Consider the following 21,571-nt stretch of genomic DNA (forward strand, 5'->3'; position numbering starts at 1 on the left):
AGGTTGAAACAATGTCTTTGGTTTTAAAAGATGATTTCACAATTTTCCCTCTCTGACATGCACCACAGAGTGCATCTGAATGATAGTCAATGTCTGGTAGCCCTTTCACAAGTTGTAACTTACTAAGCTTAGAGATTAACCTCCAGTTAGCATGTCCCAACCTTATGTGCCACATCCATTTCTTATCATTCACTGATAGTAGGCAAATCACCTTCTGATCAGCTAGTTCAGAAAAATTGATTTTATAGACATTGTCAACTCTCTTTCCCTTGAACACAATGGATTTGTCTTCCTTGTTGATTACTGTACAGTTGGGTTTTTCAAAAAGCACATCATAATCATTATCACAAAATTGACTAATTCTCAAAAGGTTATGTTCAAGACCATCTACCAACCATACATTATTAATTGAGGTAGAGGAATTACCAATAGTTCCTGTACCTATGATCTTGCCTGTCTGGTTTCCTCCAAACTTCACATTTCCTCCCTCTTTCATTGTTAGGCTGAGGAACATGGACTTGTCTCCTGTCATGTGTCTTGAGCAACCGCTGTCTAGGTACCATGATCTTTGCTTTGGCACTGCTCTTAGACATACCTGCATCATTGACATTTTTAGATTTAGGTACCCATTGTCCTATGGGTCCTGGAAGGTTAGTACTTAAGGCTTTACTCTTCACTTATTGTACCTTGTGTTGTGAGTTGGGTTGCTTCTGATTAACCATCACCTTAGGTTTTGGTACTTCAGAAGCAGTAACTGTCTTCTTCTAAAACTTAGACTTCAGAACCCCAGATTTTGGTTTCACCAGACTCTGAGGAATAGGTTCTGATCTTTTCAGGATCCTAACCTTTGAAATCTTGGAATCAGATTTGATCATAGCCTTTGACTTAGAGTTCTTTGGCTTTGAAGTAATCTTAGCCTTAGAACTAGAAGCTTCAGGTTCTGATTGAACAACAGTTTCCAACTCAGCCCCTTCTGGTACAAAGAAGGTTTTCAGACCTTCCTTGATGCATTCACAACAAGATTTTAGATTGGTTTTCTCAAGTTTCACTTCTGGAAAACCAATTCCTCTGCCATTGTTCTTGTAAATGCTATAAATCATAGAAGCTACTCTGCTTCTGTCAATGCCAGATATAATAAAATCTTCAAGAGCAATTTCATGGTTACTTAAAGGTTTTTCATTACACTTTTCTTGTAGCTTCTGACATAAGAACCTGAGCTGATCTTCATATGTTTTACACATAAAGTCAAAGCCCCTAAGTCCTTGTTCAGAAGCTTTCAGATCCAATAGAGTTGATTTTTACTGTTGTACCAAATCAGCATATTTTTCTTTTAAATCCTTCAACTCATTGGTTCTTACTTCAAAATGTGTAAGAAGTTCTTTAAGTGACTCAACAAGTTCATCTCTGGGAATTTTGGAATATACCTCGTTTTCATCTTCTGAGTCTGAATCTGATCCAGCTTCTGAAGTTGCTGTTGCTACCAACCCAACAGCTACCTTTGCATCTTCATCAGCTTCCTCTTTATCAGATCCAGATTCACTACCCAAATCATCCCAGGTTGCCATTAAACTCTGCTTAATCTGCTTCTTGAGTTTGCTTGGTTTGAATGTAGACCTCTTTGACTTGTCCTTTGACTTTTCTCTTTGAAGATCAGGGCATTCAGCAATGAAGTGTCCCGGCTTCTTATAGTTGAAGCATCCCTTCTGATCTTCTTTCCTTGAGCTTCTGGAGTTACCCCTTCTGGCGAGAAACTTTCTGTTCTTCTTGGCCAGATATTGAAGTCTGTTTGAGAGCATGGCCATTTCAGCAGCATCTGGTTCAGAATCTGAACTTGACTGTTCTTCCTCTTCAGATTCAACCACTTTGAGAGCTTTTGATGACTTGCCTTTGGATGAAAGAGCTATTGATTTACTCTTCTTAGTAGACTCGTGTTCATTAAGACGTAACTCATGAACTTTGAGAGAACTAACAAGATCTTCGACACTTAAAGTGTTTAAATCTTTAGCTTCCTCAATGGCAGTCACCTTTGGTCTCCATCTGGCAGGTAAGCTTCTGAGTATCTTGCTTACATGATCAGAAGCAACATAGCTCTTCTTTAGAATCTGTAGCCCAGAAACTAAGGTTTGAAACCTTGAGTACATCTCCTCAATAGTTTCATCATCCTTCATCTTGAATAACTCATACTGATGTACAAGCAGGAGAGCCTTTGCTTCTTTGACCTTCTTGCTCCCTTCATAATTTGAACAGAGAGAAGCAAACATAGCTTTCGCAGTGGATTTGTCACTCATCTTCATGTATTCTGCTTTGGGTATGGCAGTGACAAGGGCTCCTCTGATAATATGATGCTTCTTGTAGAGTTTCCTCAGTTCTGGAGTATGTTTTTTTCTATCCACAGCAGCTCCTTCTTCATCAAGGACTAACTCACCAACACCATCTTCCAGAATATCCCATAATTCTTCATCTAGGCTCATGATGTAACTGTAAAAGTTGGTCTTCCACCAAGAGAATTCTTCAGCATCTCCATTGAATTTTGGAATCTTCCCAACACTGGATTTCTTACTATCACTATAATCATGTGAGACATTTTTATAGATAGTATCACCAGAACCAGTAGGAGGAGGAGTATACATGTTTTTCTCAGATCTTTGACTGTTGCACGGTTAAGTGTTACACAACAGACCAAGGCTCTAGATACCAATTGAAGGTGAGAAAAACACAAGAAGGGGGGTTGAATTGTGTTTTGAAAAATTCTTCGTTTCTCCTAAAAACTGAACACACTGATCAGAAGCTAAGTGAGACAGCTTCTGAAGTGATGATCAGAATCTAAATGCAGCGGAATAAAACAGAGAGAGAGAAGAAGAACGACACAAAGCAATTATACTGGTTCCTTCCACAATCCGGAAGTAGTCCAGTCCCCCTTGCACTTCCAAGGAGATTTCACTAAGAGTAATATCTGATTACAATTGCTCAAGCACACAAGCAAGAGACTTCCTTTGCTCAAGCACACAAGCTAGAGACTTCCTTTGCTCAAGAACACAATCAAGAGACTTCCTGCTCAAGCACAACTGCAAGAGACTTCCTAACTAAACAAAATTACACAGAAAATTGTTTAAGGTTGAACACTTGATATACAATCAGAGGTGCTCACAATATAAATCAGATACAGACTCAATGGACTTAAGAATTTCTAAGATATGACTTTGAGACACAGAAATTCTAAGTGAATGCAGAACAATTTCAGCAGAGGTTTGGCACTTGTAAAAATGTTGTGAGTCTTTCGTTCAGCGTTCTTGCATTACCAAAACTCTAAGTCTTCACTCCTTTATATAGAGGTGTGAAAGAGACGTTGTGAAATTGCCAGCACACCAAAGAGTCATTGTTGAAGCTTGATCTTTCACCAATGATATTTTGCCTGATTTGGTTGTTGTCCTATGAAGAACAAATTTGAAATCCATTCCTTATCCAAAGGAACATCTTTGCAGGCGAAGCCGTATTCTGAAGCTGTTTTCTTGTCTTGTAGCGTGGACACAAAACAGAGTAGTGGAAAAGGTGGTTGTACAGTTCGTACAATAGTACAATGTCAACGCTTTCGTCCAAATTGCAAGCACATGCCTTCAAACACCTTTGAAATGACCGTTGCAATTTTCCACTAATTTTCTGCTGTGTTTTCGAGTCCAATAGACAGCTTTTGCAATGTAGATTCTTCAATCTTTGAATCTTCTGCAAATCCAGTTGATCTTCAGCTTCTGGTGAAATGACTTCTGATGAGGCAGCTTCTGATGATGCAGCTTCTGATGATGCAGCTTCTTCAGCTTCTGATGATGCAGCTTCTGATGATGCAGCTTCTGATAATGTGGCTTCTGGACCTCTTGTCTTCAGGAGCACTATTCTTCCGGAGCACTATTTCTTCAGGAGCGCTTTTACTATCTTCAGGAGCAGCTTGACTTCAGGAGCGCTTTCAACTTTCAGGAGCGTATTGCCTTCAGAATCGTCTAAGCTTCATTTTCTTTTGCTCTTTATTTGCTCATTCAGAACCAATTAATGATGTAACTTTTTAACTGTGGTCCTGTACACTTGAACAAATATTAGCTAGTCCAATTTACAATTTTTAATACCTTGTTATCATCAAAACTCTTTGAGGTTCATTGTTAAACACATTTTCTTCCAACATGATAAACATTCCAGGGCATAAGCCCCCAACGGTTTGAATGATGAACATTCCAGGGCATAAGCCCCCAACGGAACATGAGTATGCATATGGACTCGACTTGTGTATATCAACATACAACTCCAACAACGACTACAACAACAACATATGTGCCTACAACAATTATGACACACTCCCCAACTTCGACATTAGATGATACAACAACGTCAACAACGGAAAACAACAACATAGCATGTATATAAAATCAATTACATTCATCTCAAGGTTCAACACATCCTTCAAAAGCAATTAAGTTTTGATCAATAGAACATAAGTCAAATACCCATAAAACATCTCAACTAAATCCCTAACACTTAACTTTGAAGTTGGGAAACCAACCATAAGTTTTGAACTAACTTGGGAATAGTTATGCTAAGTTTTCTTAAATTTTTCTGAAGACCCACCTGGACTATTTTTATCATAACTCAAAATCTACAAATAATTTTCTAGTCACTCCAAAGCCATTAGAAAGCTAACTCAATTATCTACAACTTTCATGTTTACACCGAAGGCTAATTCAAAACAGAAACGGGTGAAAAATGTGAGTATTTCCTAGATTGGCCTGTCAGAAAATCGGTGGCCGATTTTGACAAATCGGTGGCCGATTTTTCCAGAACTACAACGTGGAATTTAAGTCAGAAAACGGTGGCCGATTTTGGGCTTCTCTGCAGTTCAAAAATCAGTTTAACAATGCGTTTTTCGCTTACGAATCACTCTTAAAAACCCAAATTTCAATCACCCAAACCCCCAAAATGATTTAGAACAATGTTTACAGGTTCTATATACAACATAACAACCAAAACAACATAGAAACATGCATCAAACAACATAATTCATTTCATTATAGCAAGCTAACATAACTTTCTAACCATAAAATCAAGAACACAACAATTCATCAAATTTCAGAATTATATACCAAGATTATTGAAAGGAATCCCACCCTTACCTTAGTTTAGATGAATCAAAAGCTTACAGAATTGTTCCTCCTCTTCTCTTTGCCTCTTCTAGGTTTTCTCTTCTTCTCCCAAAAACTTATGTTTTCTTTTGTACGTGAAAAATGTTTCTGACTTCTCTCTATTCTATTTCCCAATAAACATAACCTCTCCTTTATTTTTCTTAACTCTCTTAAACTCACATAATTACTATTTAACTCCCATTAACCAAAATATTAATATTTTACTCCTATTTTTATTTCTCCTAATATTTCCACAAATAATAAAGCCATATTCATTTAAATAATACACAACTCCCTAAATCATATAATAAAATAGCATCACATCATATATCACATAAATCATCTATATAACAAATAAAATCATATAAAAAAAACTCACACATCTACTAAAATATTAGAATAAAAATGGGGTGTTACAACTGTTACTAATAGGGAAGGTGGACAAAGTTCTCAGGTTGATGTAAATGGAGAAGGACTAGAGAAGGAATTGCTAGATAAGAAAGGAAAAGGTGTGTTGGTGTGTTCTGATGATGAGAAGTCAGGGAGCAGTGAAGATGAGTCAGATGTTGAATATTTTGATGATAGTGAGCATGAAAGAACATTGGGGATTGATGATGGGTTTGGACCATATGATATAACTCCATTGGATATGAATGAAGTTGTGGGACTGGTTGGGGCTAATGGTAAAGAAGGGGGTAAAGGAGGGGCATATGAGAAAGGTGCAGAAACCAAGAAAAAATCAAAGGCTGATAAAGAAGAAGATGATTATGATCATGACTGGGAGAGAGAGTATGATTATGATCCTGACTGGGAGAGAGAGTATGAAAGTGATGAGCTTTATTCAGATGACCCTGATGAGTCAGACTCTGAAAAGGGACCAAGAGCATATGTGTTTAAGATGAGCCAACTAACAAAAGACTTTAAATTCAAAGTTGGTATGGACTTTAAGTCAATTAAAGAGTTCAGAATGGCCATCAGGGAGTGGAATGTATTAAATGGATATCAAATTAAGTTTGTGAAAAATGACAAGGAAAGGTGTAGGGTAGAGTGTAAGGATAAGCAGAAGGGGTGCAAGTATGTGGCCCACTGCAGCAAAGTGGGTTACAGCCATACATATAAAATAAAGACATTGGGTGTGGACCACACATGTGGTAGGTCATTAGATAACTCTAGTGCCAATGCCAACTGGTTAACCAATATTGTTGTGGAAAAAATGAGGGGTAGTGGTGAACAGAAGGTCAAAGATATCATGAAAGATCTGAGGAGGCAGTATTCTGTTGGGGTATCATTTCATACAGCTTGGAGTGCAAAGAAGAGGGCTACTGAAATAATAGATGGTGATGCAAAGAAACAATACACTCTACTTCTCAAGATTAATGTTGAGAGAACCTTGTTAACAAATCAACCAAGATTCAGCAAGTTTTACTTTTGTTTTGATGGTTGCAAGCAAGGTTTTTTGGCTGGTTGTAGGCCATTTATTGGAGTGGATGGGTGTCACTTGAAAACAAAGTTTGGAGGTATATTATTGGTTGCTGTTGGAAGAGATGCAAATGACCAATATTTCCCATTAGCATTTGGAGTTGTTGAGAATGAAACCAAAGAATCATGGAGGTGGTTTTTGACTTTGCTGCTTGAAGATATTGGAAACAAAAGATGGGTGTTTATTTCAGATCAACAAAAGGTATTTTGCTTATCTTATTTATCTTAATTTCTGTTTTATTTATCTCTTTATGATTAACTTATCTTAATTTGTTTGTATGATTCAGGGATTGATGAGTGTGTTTGATGAATGGTCTGATAGAATTGAACATAGGTACTGTCTTAGGCATCTATATGCCAATTTCAAGAAAAAATTTGGAGGAGGAACTTTGATAAGGGATTTGATGATGGGTGCAGCAAAGGCTACATATAGACTAGGTAAAAGCATAACTGATATGTTTGTGTTTTACTGCATAATTTGTGTTTTACTAATAAGGGGTTTGACTGACTGTGTATATGTTTGTGTTTTACTGCACAGCTTGGGTTGTTAAGATGGAAGAGCTGAAAAAGGTGGATGTGAAAGCATGGGAATGGCTAATGGGACATGATCCTAAATTATGGTGTAAGCATGCATTTTCATATTATCCTAAGTGTGATGTCTTAATGAATAACATTTCAGAGGCTTTTAATGCTACTATATTATTAGCTAGAGATAAGCCAGTGCTCACAATGGCAGAGTGGATTAGAACATACCTCATGAATAGGATGTCAAAACTTAGGAATAAGTTAAGTAACTGGCAAGGTGATATCATGCCTATGCCAAGGAAAAGGTTGAACACTATGATTCAGAAATCTGGAAACTGGATAGCAACATGGGGAATAGGTGATGAGTTTGAGGTGGAAATGGTAGGTGGTGGACATAGGTTTACTGTAAACACTGCAAATAGGACATGTAGTTGCAATTTTTGGGAGTTGGTAGGTATACCTTGTAGGCATGCAGTTGCAGCCATAGGTAAGAGAGATGGAAACCCATAAGACTTTGTCCATGAGTGTTATTCTAGAAAGACATATGAAGCATGTTACAGCCATAATGTGAGTGCCATTAATGGCCAAGATATGTGGCCTGAGGTGGAATGTGAGGAGACGCTTCCACCAATTTTTAAAAAAGGGCCTGGGAGACCAAAGAAGCTAAGGAGGAGGGAGCCTGGTGAGGCTAGTCAAACACAAGGCAAGTATAGCAGAGCAAACACAAGCTATAGATGCACAACTTGTAACAAGTTTGGCCACAATGTCAGGGGATGCAAGAGTCAGACTGTTGATCCTGAAGCACAAAAGAGGAAGGTACCATATTACTTTGTTCATTAGATTCAACTTGTAATAATAATTAGATTCATTAACTGCTTACTGTTTTCTAATGCATACTATGTTTAATGTTTAAATGACAGAGGAAAGCACCTAAAATAACAACAAGGCAAGATCAGAATGAAGGGCAATCAGAACAAAGTCATGGGCAAGCAGATGGCACAAGCCAGGTTGAAGTTGTAACTCAAGAACAAGTTTAGAGTTGGCAAGCAGAACCTTCTCAGGCAACTCAAGTTCAAAGTAGTCAGGGATCTGTAAGTACTATGATGGGTGAGCAAGTTGAGCCAGTCAAGAAGAAGAGAAAACTTGTTAAGGGTCTTCCTAAATTCAACCAACCAAAACAGGTAAACCCTCCAAAACAACCACCTGTTGCATTTATGAGAACAAACCCACTTGCACCAACACAAACACAAACTGTCATTGAACCATCTGCATTAATACACACCACAATTCACACTGGTAGGAGCTCAGTAACAAATGTAACACCATCTGCAAAAGTCAACACATTTGTCCAAGCTCACCCAAACTCAAGCAACATTGTTAAGCCTAGTGCAAAGGTCTTGACCAATGTTAAGACTACCAACACATCTCAAACAACTGTGAAACCATCAGCTGATGTGAGTACAACAGTAAACACATCAACACACTCAAAAACATATGTTAAACCATATACCATTGTCAAAACTATTTGTGAACCTGTCCTTAAATCTGTTCCACCCAAACCATTTGTTGCACCAACACAAGCACCAAGACAAGCAAAGTCAGAAGGTAAGAAGCATGACTTAGGTAAAGTGAGGAGAAGTGGTAGGAATGTTTGCTAGCAAGAATGGACCAGGAAAGAAGATGGATGACCCAATTGAGATAGATGATGATTGTAATGTTGATGCTCAGAAGGAGACTGATCCCCCTGTCAAAGTTGTCCCAGAGGCAAAGCTTGGTTCATGTCTAGGTCTCCTGAGAAAAGTTGACACCATAAAATATGTTTAATGTGTTTTAATTAGTTGGTGTTAACTGTGTATGCAACTTGGTTAAGTATTCTGTGTTGTCAGATTATGGGTATTTTGGTTAAGTATTTTGGTTAAGTATTCTAGTTAAGTATCAGCATGACTTGGTTAAGTATTTTGGTATTTTGGTTACACCCTTTAAGTATTCTAGTTAAGTATTTTGGTTGTAATTCTTGGCTAAGACCAAGTAATGTTGACAGATTATGGGTTACACCCTTTAAGTAGTCTAGTTCAGTATTTTGGTTGTAATTCTTGTCTATGCACAAGTTATGAACAAGTTCTATGTTGACATCATCTAGTATTAATGTAAAATATTTATGCTTTCCTAATTCCATATAATGTATGTATGTTAACAGGTTCAATCACCATAGGTTGAGATGTAAAGTGGTTGAGATGTAGATCACCATAGGTTGATGACAGTAGCACACTGGAAACATTCCACGCAAGGTTTGGATCTCATCAAGTGGGTCTTTACGATGACATGCCCAGCCCATTGAGTAAGAGTATTGAGTGGAAGTTGCAGATGACGACATTTTTTGGAGCAAATCGGATTTAGAGGTGAGGAATTGATTATTGCGAATGGATTTGGTGAGAAATTCGACCAATAGTGGAGTTGTGAAAATTAGGGTTCTTGTGAAAATGGAGGAAGAAAAATAGAGGAAGAAGGAAGAAGAAGAAGTCGTGAACGAAGAAAGAAGAGAGGGAAGAGGGAAGTTGGAAAACTCAGGGGCAAAATGGTCTTTTTTGGGTCTCAGGATTCATTAAGGGCAAAATGGTCCTTTCGCGTCCCAAAAGCTGAGTCAGCCTGACAGAAACCCAGTCACTACACGCCACGTAAGCGCCACGTCGCTAATCACCTGCCACGTAGGCGGATTAACTTAATTTGGACCAAATTTTAAATGATTAATATTTGCAGGGAAGGTTTGGGAGGATTAGTAAGTACAGGGACTAAAATTCAACTGAGGCCTATTTGCAGGGACTGGACACATATTTAAGCCTTTTTTATATCAAGTCTCTGTCTTTCATTTGGACAAACGGCTATATATAAGATTGTAGTTTTCATCTTATATTCAGTTCTTAGATGCAAATTCTACTTTGCTTAGAGTATAAAACAAGTTAAGGATCTCATCCCAAAAGAGAAATAGGCGCCTAAGTTCAAAAATTGTACTACAAAGCAATAATATATTGTAATTAAGTATTTACCAGTCATATTCCTTCATTGTAGCTTTAATTTTGTTTTTCCTTTTGTTCTATCTTAAGCAACACGATTGTCACATTACACTTATCCACCAACACATGTGACACACACTCACATGTAAGGATTATATTCCAATATTAGAATGCCTTTGAATCTTTTTTTTATTTATAGTCCAACAACTTTCCGACAAGAAACGATGAAATGAAAATTCTACCTCCATTATATGAAAATTCTACCTCCATTATCACGTCACTGCCAATTAAAAAGGTCCCACTGTCATTTGAAATTTTTTTTTGGCCGAAGTGATGAGTCATAGATAGTCTTATTTATTGCCTTATTTAGTTTAGTTTTATTTTAGATTTAATTTTATTTTATTGCATTTTATTTTAGTTTAGAATATTTTACTTCAAATTGTGTTTTATTTTATTTTAGGAATAAATATATGGTGGAAGGTGCCTTGGAGCAAAAGAAAGAGGACTGGAACAAATACAGCGCAAGAATACGAAGATACGGGACAAAAATATGTTCCCCCAAACTCAGAAGCTTGGCACGGCCCGTGCCAACATGTGGCACGGCCGTGCCCGTCCCCAGGATGCTCTTTTGCTGCTTTTCTTCGGGCCCAAGTTACCTTGTTGCAGCTTTACCGTTTTATCCCTTTAGTTGCTTAGTTTCTAAGTCAGATGTAAAGCTATAAATAGAGTAGCTCTCCACCATAAACAATCATCTTTTACTTTGTTTATTTCAATTGCTATTTTAATAAAAGTCTTTATTTTCCCTTTTACTTTCTTTGCAATTTACTTTACTGTTATTTTCTCTCTTCTTCCCCCATGTCTACGATGAACATGAGTGAGTAGACTTCTTCGTCTTAGGATTGTTGGGGAGTCTAATGATTCAATCCTAAACAAAACATGTCTAAACCCTAATTTCTATGTAACCCTAATTTCTAATCTAGATTCACCGTCTTAACGTGGATTAACGATTATCAAACTGTGGAAGCGAAAGCGGAGGGTTTGATAATCGTTAATCCATCATCCCAAACATCAATTCATAAAGCGAGAGCGGAGTCTTGATGTTGGAACAAGTGAATCTAGACAATAATTGCAAAACAGTGAAATAGTCTTTGCAATTATTGAGACAAAGAGTAGTTTCAATCCTCTATGCATCTTCTAGTAATCATGTCAGTGAAATAGGCTTGGTTACTAGAAGTAAACTCTCACTGGACTTTCATCGGAAAGGTGAGGGGCTAAGGGAAACCGGTCTTTAGAAATTAGTGTGTAAATCATGAAATTAGATGTTTAGGTTTTGTCTAGTGAGGGATTAGTCATTATGATGAACCAATGATCCTAAGGCCCTTTATTATTATTGTTTTTACCTTCAGCAATCAAATTCTCTTTTATTAACTTTCTATCTTCTAATCATTCTCTCAAAGTTAATTGAATTCACAACTCCCTAGCGGAACGATACTCTTCTTACTACTATTACTTCGATAGGCCGTGCACTTGCGGTTTGGCCCTATCAAGTTTTTGGCGCCGTTGCCGGGGAGTTGTTGAAATTTGATTAACTTTTTAATAGTGATTAGACTAAAAAAAAAAAAACTTTTTCGTTGTTTTATTTTATTTTATTTTATTGTTTCTTTCAAAAAAAAAATATTTATTTGATTCTATTTTATTTTATTTACTTCAAAAAAAAAAATCTTTCTCTTTATCTTATTTTATTTTATATATAAAAAAAAAATCTTTTTCTATTTCTTCTTTTGCCTTTAACTTCTTGGGAAGATAATAACGATATGGCTAAGGAATGCACTCTCATAGAGTATGCAATCCCATCTTCAAATGAGTCATACGATGCTATTGTGTACCCAACGGTTGATGACAATTTTGAAATAGAACCTGCACTTATTGAGTTAGTGCAGGAAAATCAATTTTTCGGATCACCCATTGAGGATCCGAATCTTCATATTTCAATTTTTTTAAGACTCAGTGGAACTGTGAATGCAAACCAAGAGGTCGTAAGGCTGCACTACTTTCCTTTTTCCTTAGGGGGAAAAGCTAGTGCTTTGGTTTAATTCATTGAAACTTGGTTCTATCACTTCATGGCATCAAATGAAGCAAGACTTTCTTGCCCAATTCTTTCCTCATTCTAAAATTGTTCACTTAAGAAAACAAATCATACAATTCACTCAAAAAGATGGAGAATCTCTTTACAATGCGTGGGAGCGTTTCAAAGAAATGCTTAGACTTTGTCCCCATCATGGTTTAGAAAATTGGCTTACTATGCACACTTTTTATAATGGCCTTTTGTATCCCACAAAAATTTATGTTGATGCAGCTGCAGGTGGAGCTTTGATGAACAAAACATACACAGAAGCATATGCTTTGATCGAGGACATGGCACAAAACCACTATCAGTGGACCTACGGAAGAGACACCACTAATGTTGCTCCTTCACCCTCTCAGAAAGAGGTAGGTATGTATGAAAATTCTTCCCTTGATCATCTAGCTGCTAAAGTTGACGTACTCACACAAAAATTTGATAAAATAAATACTAGTGCTGTCACACCTCCCCCTGTATCACCTCTTTGTGAAGTTTGTGGTGTATTTGGCCATATTGGCATTGATTGCCAACTAGGTAGTGTTGTTAGAAGTCCTGAGCAAGTAAACTATGCTCAATATAATCAAGGGTTTAAAAACAATCAAATTTTTTTTCAAACCCCTCAAAATCTTTTTGGACAACAAACAACACCACCCGGTTATGCAAACAACCAAGGAGTTCCTCAAAAATCCAGCTTCAAAATTTTACTAGAAAAATGTGTTATTGATCAATCCAAGCAGCTCCAAGAGCTTAAAAATCAAACTGAATTTTTGAAGGACTCTCTTGCCAAACATACATCGAACATAGACTCCATAGTTACTCACAGTAAGATGTTAGAGACTCAGACTTCTCAAGTACCCCAACAGGTGGCTAATCCCTCTCAAACCTCCGAAGTCCTTCTAGGCCAAATTGAAACCAACCCCAAAGACCATATAAGTGCTATTATTTTTAGGGATGGTAACCAATTAGAGGACCCCGTTGGTAAAATTCATAGCAATGAAGAAGAGATAGGAAGTGATGAGCCTCAAAGTGAGAAAGCTATAGGAGAGAATGACAAGCCATTTGTTTCACCATCTCATGAGCCTAAAATTCATTTAACAAAAGAGTTTGCTAAATCCAAGTTAGATGAGCAGTTTAGAAATTTTATTGAAATACTTCCAAACAAATTGCCACCTAAACTTAAGGATCCAGAGAGATTTTCCATACCTTGTGTCATAGGATATAAAACATTTGAGAAAGCCATGTGTGATTTGGGAGAGCATGTTAGTTTGTTGCCATTATCCCTTTCTGAGAGATTGGGTATAGGATAGATAAACCACCTTCTAACCGTCAAGCTAGTGACTCTAAACAAGCGCTTCGTGGGAGGCAACCCATGATTTTTATTGCTTTTATTTTTGTTTGTTTTATGTTATTTTAATTTATTTTGTAGGTATTTGTCCAATATGATACAAAAAAGTGAAAGAAAGTTGAAGTCATTGACCTGAAACAAACGAAAAAAAAATGTTTTTCAAAAAAAAAAAATTTAAAAAAAAAAAAAAAATCCTTCTCTCCTCCAGAAGCTTGGCACGGCCCGTGCCGGTGGTGGCACGGCCGTGCCAACTTTTCAGCCAAAAAAAAAAAAATTTAAAAAAAAAATTATTTTTTTCCCTCATTCAAAATAATCTCTTTCATCCTTTATCCATAACCCTCTAAACCAAATTCATACACCATTAAACCATAACCCAAAAACCAAAACTTCTTCACCAATATCCATCATTCAACTCTTAAACTTCACTTAAACCACAACCCCATCACTAAACCAACTCTTCCCAACCAAAACCTTGCCTAACCCTAACCTTCACCCAAAATCCACACCAAGTCAAGTTAAGGTCAATGACATCAATGAAGAAAGTAAGAAGATTGAAGCCTCTGGAGGTGGTGCAAGCAAGAAGCAATCATCAGCCCGCAATCATGGGATCCAGTTCAAGGATTCTGAGCAATTAAATAGGTATATATCTCTAAATCTCTAGAAATATCTCTCCTTGCAGGTACCCTGATGATAATGTTATGGATAGACTAGAAATAGATGAACATGTGATTAGGTTGTTGAATAACACAACCCTGTGCTTAGGTACCTTCAAAGGGTTATGGCTTGCACCGTATAGAGTAGGAAAGATGTAGGGAATGATGAGAGCTGTTTATGTTGTGGGCTATGCTTTATAACCATCATATTAACATTTACTATTATTTGCTTGATTATCTTGTTTCAATTGTTAAAACGAAACCGGACGATAAGGGTGATATAATGGTAGGTGGAATCATCACTTTTATTGCTAGGAAGTTTGGGGTGAGTGTAAATCAAGGGATCAAGAGGATAGAGGGGAACTATTATCTAGACTTATATACTACTTTCTCCTTCCTTAGAACCCATGGCCCTACTCACAATTACCAATATGAATGGAGAATTATTAGAGCTTATTGTTTGATTATTCTACCTAATCCGGACTTAACTATTCTGGAGGTGGTGGAAAATTTGCTTTATGTTGGTACTAACCCACAGGTACATAATGATGGTGATGATGATGGTAATAAAGAGGAGGTAGGTGCAAACTTGCACCATGAACAAGAAGCCGGTGGAAGTTATAATGATGAACGGCGGGCATGGATGCAAACCAAAGTTCAAAGAATAAGCACCGAGCATCAAAGATAAGGTGTTGAAAGGAACAATGTCCAAAGGAGCAATAGAATAAATGAAGAAAACAATCAAATGCTCCGAAACATGATGCAACACCTTCACATCCAAAGTCCACTATGGACTTCAATAAAATTGTGAGCTTTCCTCTTCCTCTACTCTTCTTCTTCTTCTTCTTCTTCTTCTACTACTTCTTCTTCTTCTTCTTCTTCTTCTTCTTCTTCTTCTTTTATTTTTCTTTTTGAATCATTGAGGACAATGCTTCCCCTAAGTGTGGGGGGGCCTAATAAAGTGTCTAGAGTCGTAGTGATCCCAAACTCCCTTGAACTTTATTCTTTTTTTGTTTTTATAGCAAGAGGCATGACTAGTAGCTTGTTTTTAATGTAAAATATGGCATAAAATTTTTTGTTTTGTCTCTTCTCTAAAGGTTGTTTCTTGTACATAAAAGTAGTTTCTTGTGTTTCTTATGTTCTTGCTATACCCATGTCTTGTTTTATTGTGAAAATCTCCAATGAGAAAAGCACCCGGTTGCAATCCTTGAGCAAATGTATGAATAGGTATTTTAAGGAACACGTTCTATCTTTAGTGTTAACTTATACCCTTTAAAGTCTTAAGAGTAAAAGTAGTATAAGTTTGTGTGGGAAAATTAATCAAATTGTTCTTAATTGTTATATTCTTTTTAATTTGTTAATGTTAAATGGGGCGGGAGAATGGCACCAACATGTGGGGGAAAGGACAATTACATCCTAACTTCCTAATTGTGGCGGTGACTCCTTAATTTGAACTTAAATGAAACAAATTCGTCAATGCTAGGGGGAAAGGACAATTACATCCAAAAAGACTTCCTACGCGGAGATGAAACAAATAATAATTTTGCAGCACTGCTTAGGGTGATTTTGAATCTAGGGGGAAAGGACAATTACATCCGAGAAGACTTCCTACGAGGATAGATAGCCCCTAAGCATCTGCAGCCCCTTGTGCTTAATTGTTAAATTAAATTCAATCTTTAAATTCTCATCACTCTTATATGAAATGAAGAAAGGACTTTTCTCGGTTACTTTAGCACTAAGGATAGAACCTATTCCTCATAATATCTGTCTTATACAGGAGCAAGAAAAGGGTTGGACTGCACACACACACTCACTTGAGACTTGATGTTGGGTAGAATAGGTTCATGAGGAATGTTTGAAGTTGTAATTAGTGTACTTGGAACAAAACCTTTCTTTGAGACTTATGTTCTTAATATTGCCATAATAATCTTTTAGTTGCTGCTATGTCCATTGCCTTTTCCTTGAGGACAAGCAAAGATTCAAGTGTGGGGGAGTTTGATGAGTCATAGATAGTCTTATTTATTGCCTTATTTAGTTTAGTTTTATTTTAGATTTGATTTTATTTTATTGCATTTTATTTTAGTTTAGAATATTTTACTTCAAATTGTGTTTTATTTTATTTTAGGAATAAATATATGGTGGAAGGTGCCTTGGAGCAAAAGAAAGAGGAGTAGAACAAATACAGCGCAAGAATACGAAGATACGGGACAAAAATATGTTCCCCCAAACTCAGAAGCTTGGCACGGCCCGTGCCAACATGTGGCACGGTCGTGCCCGTCCCCAGGATGCTCTTTTGCTGCTTTTCTTCGGGTCCAAGTTACCCTGTTGCAGCTTTACCGTTTTATCCCTTTAGTTGCTTAGTTTCTAAGTCAGATGTAAAGCTATAAATAGAGTAGCTCTCCACCATAAACAATCATCTTTTACTTTGTTTATTTCAATTGCTATTTTAATAAAAGTCTTTATTTTCCCTTTTACTTTCTTTGCAATTTACTTTACTGTTATTTTCTCTCTTCTTCCCCCATGTCTACGATGAACATGAGTGAGTAGACTTCTTCGTCTTAGGATTGTTGGGGAGTCTAATGACTCAATCCTAAACAAAACATGTCTAAACCCTAATTTCTATGTAACCCTAATTTCTAATCTAGATTCACCGTCTTAACGTGGATTAACGATTATCAAACTGTGGAAGCGAAAGCGGAGGGTTTGATAATCGTTAATCCATCATCCCAAACATCAATTCATAAAGCGAGAGCGGAGTCTTGATGTTGGAACAAGTGAATCTAGACAATAATTGCAAAACAGTGAAATAGTCTTTGCAATTATTGAGACAAAGAGTAGTTTCAATCCTCTATGCATCTTCTAGTAATCATGTCAGTGAAATAGGCTTGGTTACTAGAAGTAAACTCTCACTGGACTTTCATCGGAAAGGTGAGGGGCTAAGGGAAACCGGTCTTTAGAAATTAGTGTGTAAATCATGAAATTAGATGTTTAGGTTTTGTCTAGTGAGGGATTAGTCATTATGATGAACCAATGATCCTAAGGCCCTTTATTATTATTGTTTTTACCTTCAGCAATCAAATTCTCTTTTATTAACTTTCTATCTTCTAATCATTCTCTAAAAGTTAATTGAATTCACAACTCCCTAGCGGAACGATACTCTTCTTACTACTATTACTTCGATAGGCCGTGCACTTGCGGTTTGGCCCTATCACGAAGCAAAGTTAACTATTATCATTAATCAAACAATGTTCAATACAAGAAGGATAAGAATAAAAAATACGGTGACTAGCCCAAGAACAGGCCGCCCTAGCTAAACTATGAGCAACCATGTTCGTTTGTCTCCTAACAAACTTCACATCGAAGTTGGAATGTAAAGATAACTGATAAATAATACTAGAAACAATAGCATAGAATTCCGAATCACCATGGCTCGGAGACGATATAGCTTGCACTAGAGTAGATGAGTCAGACTCGAAGACAACGCTGTTCCATCTGTTCGCATCAGCAAAGTGAATGGCCTCGAGTAAGGCTACTGCCTCCCCCTCCAATACTGTCATATTTGCCCGCAGCCATTTCGTTTGAGCCCGAATAAATTGTCCGTGGGAGTCTCTAACACAACACGCAAAAGATGTCACCGTCATTTGAAATTATTGTACATTTGATTTGATATTCATTTTTTCTATCCTAGTACATGCTTTATATCCTCCAACAACAAATTTAAAAAATTTAAGCGGTTTGGATATATATATTTTTTTAAAGTACAAATTATAAATCCAAAGGCATCATTCTAATACTCATACTAAAAAGATTCAAAACATTTATTAAGTTGCATGATTTAGGATAAAAGTAAATTACAACAAGTCGAATGAAAACAATACAAATTGTTTCTCAAATCCTCTTAATAACCCCTTATTTGCATTCAAATGCAAAGAAAATAACCAAAAACATAGCCTACAACATCATATGATACCCCGTCATCAATAAGGAAATTTTGTTTAAGGGTCTGATAATTAAAAACGTCTACATGATATGATTGATCTAGATGATATATCTTTAAGTGGTTCTAAGTGTCTCATGGCTAAGAGGAAGATTCTTGGCTATGGCATAGACAGCATAGTGATGTTCACTGCGAGTTACTAAATATCATGTCCAAAGACATAGTAGTTAGTTTACCTAAACCAATATTTGTAAAAGACAAATTGTGTGATGCTTGTCAAAAAGGGAAGCAAACTAGAACCTCTTTAAAAAAAATTCCAGATTTTTTATTTTTAGTAGAAAAAATTTTATTTCGAAAAAAATCTGAACTTTATTTTAATTTCAAATTTGTTTTTCTAAATTCTTCTTTTTTTTTTTTAATTCCAGACTTTAACTTTGACTTTTCACTTTGACTTTGACTTTGATTTCATATATATTACTCTTTTTATAATATTCCTTTTTTATCATTTTGTCTAATATTTTTTACTTTTAAAATCAATTCTTGATAGTATTTCCTTTTTCACTACTATCTATTATATTTGTCTCTCATGGTTGGTGACAGCACTACGTTTTGTACAACATTTCTAGGGATCAGGCTTTCGTGCAATCACAAGTCAGTGATAATATGCAATCAACAGCCTAGACAACATATGATCAAGATCGAACGATTTAGATTTCAAACTTGAAATATAATGTCATACAAAAATAAAAATATACCTTAAAATCTAATTCATCAAATCAAAATCGGACGGTTCCAATTTGCTAAATGAAAATAATTGTGTTATGCAACAGTTGCATCTAATCCTAATCCCATTTCTAGAAGATCGTTTTATTTTTCACAATATTATCTTATCCTTATCCCGTTTCTAGAAAATTGTTTCATTTTATGCACATATCATCTCATCCTTATCCCATTTCTATAGGATCGTTTCATTTACCACACACGTGTGTGTGTGTCTATATATATATACACACACACACCTCACACATTACTCACTAATTCGTTCAACCCTATATCCTTGCAACTCGAACCCTAAGATAGCTGCTATGTTCTGCTACTACATTTTCCTCGCTCTTTTTTTTCTCTCCCTTCTTTTTTTCAAGAGCAAAATACTAACTCATAATCCCAAAAACCATAACAAATCACACTTTTCCGCTTCTACTCACACCCCTCCTTCATACCCTATCATAGGTTGCCTTATCTCTTTCTACAAAAATCGTCACCGTCTTCTAGATTTTTACACCCATCACCTCTCTGATTCTCCAACTCAAACCATCCTCATCAACCGTCTCGGTGCCCGTCGAAACATCATAACTGCCAACCCTCTCAACATTGAATACATCCTCAAAACCAATTTTACCAATTTCCCCAAAGGAAAACCCCACTTTGAAATCCTCGAAGACCTCCTCGGTTGCGGCATATTCAACGTAGATGGAAAGGAATGGTCAAAACAACGCAAATTAGCCAGCCACGAATTCACAGCAAGGTCCCTCAAAGACTTTGTTGCGAAGACCCTTGAAGATGAAGTTCAACAAAGACTTACTCCATTGCTTGAATTGGCTTCTAATGGTAACCATATTATTGACATGCAAGATATTTTAAGGAGACTCACATTTGAAATTGTGTGTAAAGTTTCACTTGGTTATGATCCTTGTTGTTTGGATTTATTTAAACCTTTGCCACCTCTTTTGTCCGCATTTGACAAAGCTTCTGAGATAAGCGCAATGCGTGCAACTTCCCCGATTCTTTTCATGTGGAAGATCAAGAGGATGTTTAATATAGGGTCCGAGAAATCACTTAAAAAATATATTAAACTGGTTCATGAATCGGTGATGGAGATAATAAAGAAAAAGAAAAAAGGAATTAGTGAAAAAACTATTTGTGGTATTGATTTGTTGACAAGGTTATTGGAGGCAGGGCATGATGAAATAATGGTTAGAGATATGGTTATTAGTTTTATCATGGCTGGGAGAGACACCACAGCGGCGGCGATGACATGGCTTCTTTGGTTATTGTCAAACAATCCAAGCAAAGAGGAGTTGATTGTTAAAGGATTGAGGGAAGTTTTTGGAGGAAAAATTAATGAGGATGATTTTGAGTTTATTAGGTTTTTTTATTATGAAGATTTGAAAAATATGGAGTATTTGAAAGCTTGTTTATGTGAGTCAATGAGGTTGTATCCTCCGGTGGTGTGGGATTCGAAACATGCCTCTAACGACGATGTGTTGCCGGACGGGACTAGGGTTCATAAAGGTGATAAAGTGACTTATTTTCCTTATGGGATGGGGAGGATGGAGGTGTTATGGGGAAGAGATTGGAATGAGTTTAAACCAGAACGGTGGTTTCATGAATCCGTCAGAGAAGGGGATAATGAAGAGGTTCTGAAATATGTGAACCCTTACAAGTTTCCGGTTTTTCAAGCTGGTCCAAGAGTTTGTCTTGGAAAAGAGATGGCTTTTATTCAAATGGAGTATGTTGTGGCTTCAATTCTGAACCAATTTGAAGTTAGGCCTGTGTCAGTTGACCAACCATCTTTTGTTCCTTTTCTTACGGCTCATATGGCTGGTGGGTTCAAGGTGAGGGTCCATAAAAGGGTTTAAAATGAAAAGTATGGACGCAAAATGAGATCTTAATATGTGTTGTACATGCTATGCTGGCATGCACTTATTTCAATCTCTTATTTTTTTAATCTCTTTATTTATTTTTTCCCATCGTAATTTTTACTGTCCTTTTTTTCAACATTGACCTAACCATCATAATATATTTTTATAAAGATTACTTTTGATTATTATATATCGAATGTAATTCATATGCTTCTAGAAATTAATGTATTGTCCCTAAAAAAAAAGGAAATTAATGTATTGTTTCAAATTTATCACAACTACCCTCTATAATATGAGTGAACTTTGGTTTACCCCCTATTGAAAAAAACTTTGGATTCCAGCCCTGTAATATGAAAATTCTTTGGATTTAAACCTTGATTTAATATGAGTGTACACTTAAGCTTATGTGGCACACTCATATAACATTTTTTTTACTTATGTGGCACCTTGAGTGGGTATTATTAATTCCTTTAGCTATATTTTTAATTCCATATGATTTTTTCATTATTAAATTAAGGGTTAATATGTCTTTACCCCTTGTAATTTGGGCGAGTTTCGATTTACCCCCTGTAAAAAAAAGTTTAGATTTCAACCCTGAAATTTGAAGATTCTTTCGAAATAGACCTTGTAATTTGAAGATTCTTTCGTTTTAGACCCTGAGGTCATCTTACTGTGCAAACATGAGGCCATCTTTT

The 21,571-nt window shown here is 36.4% G+C and overlaps 1 non-coding gene and 3 pseudogenes across 3 annotated transcripts; 3 read left to right on the plus strand and 1 right to left on the minus strand.

Annotated features, from left to right (window-relative positions):
- The first annotated feature begins 7,193 nt into the window (after positions 1-7,193).
- LOC146899813 (uncharacterized) lies at positions 7,194-8,203 on the plus strand (annotated as a pseudogene).
- On the plus strand, positions 7,970-9,083 carry LOC146899814 (uncharacterized; annotated as a pseudogene). The gene has a single exon (XR_015022562.1). The product of XR_015022562.1 is annotated as an uncharacterized LOC146899814 (transcript).
- Positions 9,084-12,354: 3,271 nt separating this feature from the next.
- Positions 12,355-12,462, minus strand: LOC146899815 (small nucleolar RNA R71). Its single transcript, XR_015024366.1, has one exon. It is a non-coding gene; the product is annotated as a small nucleolar RNA R71 (small nucleolar RNA).
- Positions 12,463-19,258: 6,796 nt separating this feature from the next.
- On the plus strand, positions 19,259-20,972 carry LOC146899816 (cytochrome P450 94B3 pseudogene; annotated as a pseudogene). Its single transcript, XR_015023000.1, has one exon. The product of XR_015023000.1 is annotated as a cytochrome P450 94B3 pseudogene (transcript).
- Positions 20,973-21,571: the final 599 nt, after the last annotated feature.

This window comes from Medicago sativa, chromosome 8, assembly GCF_051527215.1.
Source record: "Medicago sativa cultivar Bolivia chromosome 8, Bolivia_mono, whole genome shotgun sequence".
Taxonomy (NCBI): domain Eukaryota; kingdom Viridiplantae; phylum Streptophyta; class Magnoliopsida; order Fabales; family Fabaceae; genus Medicago; species Medicago sativa.